The following is a 3,263-nucleotide window of genomic DNA, read 5'->3' on the forward strand; positions in this document are numbered from 1 at the left end:
AATTCCCTTCTGTGCCCCTGTGATGAACTTATAGGCAGCCACCAGGATGCCTCTCAACCTTCTCTTGCGGAGGCTGAAAAGGTCCAGGTTCTCTAGTCTCTCCTCGTAGGGCTTGGTTGGAAAGCCTTTAACCATACGAGTGGCCCTTCTCTGGACCCTCTCCAGGTTATCCGCATCCCTCTTGAAGTGTGGTGCCCAGAATTGCACGCAGTACTCCAACTGCGGTCTGACCAGCGCCCGATAGAGGGGAAGTATCACCTCCTTGGACCTATTCGTCATGCATCTGCTGATGCACGATAAAGTGCCATTGGCTTTTCTGATGGCTTCGTCACACTGCCGGCTCATGTTCATCTTGGAGTCCGCTAGGACTCCCAGATCCCTCTCCACTTCCGTGCCACCCAGCAGGTCATTCCCTAGGCAGTAAGTGTGCTGGACATTTCTCCTCCCTAGGTGCAGCACTTTGCATTTCTCCTTGTTGAACTGCATTCTCTTGTTTTCTGCCCACGTGTCCAACCTGTCCAGGTCTGCTTGTAGCTGTTCCCTGCCCTCCGGCGTGTCCACTTCTCCCCATAGCTTTGTGTCATCTGCAAACTTGGACAGAGTACACTTCACTCCCTCGTCCAAGTCACTGATGAAGACATTGAAGAATATCGGTCCAGGGTCTGAACCCTGTGGGACCCCACTGCCCACACCCTTCCAGGTCGAAACCACCCAGGTCGAGAGGCCTGGCCCAGGTACCCTGCGGGGCAAGGCGTAGAGCTGGGGGGCGTCAGCTGTGAAACACTCGGCCGACACCCCGGGGCTGTTGTGCCAGGGCTCTGTGTGCGTAATGGTGCCATGGTGCCGGGTGGAGGGCATCCGGGGGCAGTCTGTGCAGGGCAGCGTGCAGGGTCTCTCCATCCCGTGTGTGTGTGTGTGCGCCACTGATAGTGGGGGGGTGTCACTCCTACTGTTAGTGGGGTGTGTGTGTCACCCCCACTGATAATGTGGGGGGAATGTGTCACCCCCACTGGTGGTGGGTGGGTGTGTGTGTGGTGGTGGCTCTCAGGGACAGTGGCGTGTGTATGTTCCCACTGACAGTGCTGCATGGGGGTGTTAGTGTGTGCATCTCCCAGGGACTGTGGGGTGCGTGTGTGTCAGTCCCACTGATGGTGTGTGGGTGTGGGTGTGTGTGTGCGTGTGTGAAAGACACTCCCCTGCCCCACAGCTGGCTGGGCCGCCTGTGCTGCAGGGCAGGAGGTCTCGGCAAGTGCATCCTCCTCCACGTTGCCCCCCGCTGCAGTGGCACTGCCAGGCCCCCATCACGCTGGGCACTGCCCGAACCCCGGGGCAGACGGGGTGCTACACTGAGCTGCTCCCAGCGTGAGCGAGGTGGCGGAGAGGACCCAGGCTCCCTGAACCCGTCCGCGAGACCGTGTGGCACCTGGCTGGTGACGGCACCATGCGGGAGCGGCTTGGCTGGGATGTGGCGTGGGCTCATGGGAACAGCCAGCGGGCACCTGGCAGCCTCGGGGAGCTGGCACGCACACGCCTGGCCTGCGCTGCCATCTGCCAGGCAGACGGCAGTGTGTCACGGCAGCGCCCATGGCTTGTCACGCCGAGAACGCGGCCCAAGGACGGCACCCGGCAGAGGGGCAGTAAGGGGCTTGCTGCTCCGCAGCTGGCTAGTGCCAGGGCATCCCGGCTGGGGGTGGCACCAAGCAGGACTGTTCTCCATGGGGGCAGATGACAGGACAAGGAGCAATGGGCTCAAGCTGCAGCAAGGGAAGTTGAGGTTGGATATTAGGAAAAACTTTCTCACTAGGACGGTGGCGAAATCAGCTCTCCAGAGAGGCACCGACCTGCCTCGTCCCCAGCCCCAAAGACGACGACTCCAGGATACATCTGATCACCCCGGGCCCGGGGGAGTCTCTGCGCAAGGTCTTGCAGACTGTACCAGGCCCGCGTCTGAACTCAGTCAGTTGAGTTTCCTTTGTCTCTCGTGGCCAGGGCTCTTCCAGACTCCACACCTTTCTTGCAGCTCTTCTCTGAGCCCCGCTCAGTTTATCCATATCCCTCCTGTGGGGCTGATACCAGAACTGTGCCCCGGGTCTGACTGGTAACGGTCTCACCGATACCACATCCGTGCCCTTCCCCTGCTTGCACCTCAACGGCTTAATCTGTTCCTTGCTGCGCTGGCAGCCCCAGCGCTCCTTGCTTATGAATCACGGTCCCCAAATCCTTTTCAGTTGCTGCCCTCGAGGAAGCTGAACTACAGCCCTTGCTCCTGGATGTGCGCGTGCTTGTCCACGTTCAGACAAGGAGCTCAGCTCCCCGAGCAATCCGGATTGGGCTGCACAGCTGCCCAGTTACCATTTTTAAACATCAATTTAAGTTTAATGAGCTATTATTTTCTTCTGGAATAGGGTGAATGGGAGACTGATCTGTACAGGGCTGGACTAGCAACTCCCCACTGGGTGAAAATGATTTCCCAGCTACTTTTTAAGTCCACTGGTTTATAATCAAGGTACTGTGGGCTGCCTTGGAATCGCAGACCAGGAGGGTAGGAAGGGAGCTCAGGAGGTCACATCCAGTCCAACCCCTGCTCCAAGCAGGACCAGCCCCAACTGCATCATCCCAGCCAGGGCTTTGTCTATCCGGGTCTTCAAAACCTCCAAGGATGGAGACTGCACCGCCTCTCTGGGGAGCCTGGTCCAGGGCTTCACCGCCCTCCTTCTGAGAGAGTTTTCCTTTATATCCAACCTCAACTTTGTGCGGGCCGACTCCCGATCTCGCCTGGCTTGCCATGTGCGAGCTCTCCCGATCCCATTTGGGTCGCCATGTGCGAGCCGGGCCCGTCTATTGTGTGTACACAGGCTGTGGCCGGTAGCCCGGGTACACGGGGTTGGAAAAAACCGCGGTGCGGTTTGGTACGCTCGAGCTAGAATCAGTCACGGAGGCGTAATGGTTGATTGAAAAGATTATTTACTTACACCCGAGGTGGTCGCGGTGTAGGCTGGTCAGCTTTCCAGGCTCAGCTCCGCTTGAGTTCTCGGTGGAGGACTCTAATAAACTCGGCTCGGTTCCTTGACCCCGGAGTGAATCAGGCTCCGCGGGGTTCAAGAATTCGTTCCCACGGAGCAGCTGTATCTCCGTGAGTGTTACTCGGTCCCCAGGTCCCCCGGAGCTGTTAAGACTCCGTGGGCTCGACAATTGGGTCCTTAGGACAGGGATACGTCTGGGCTGCGATCGGCGACGGGGAGAGGCTAGAGGTTAGTTGCCTC

Source organism: Alligator sinensis, unplaced genomic scaffold (assembly GCF_000455745.1).
Source record: "Alligator sinensis unplaced genomic scaffold, ASM45574v1 scaffold783_1, whole genome shotgun sequence".
Classification (NCBI taxonomy): Eukaryota; Metazoa; Chordata; order Crocodylia; family Alligatoridae; genus Alligator; species Alligator sinensis.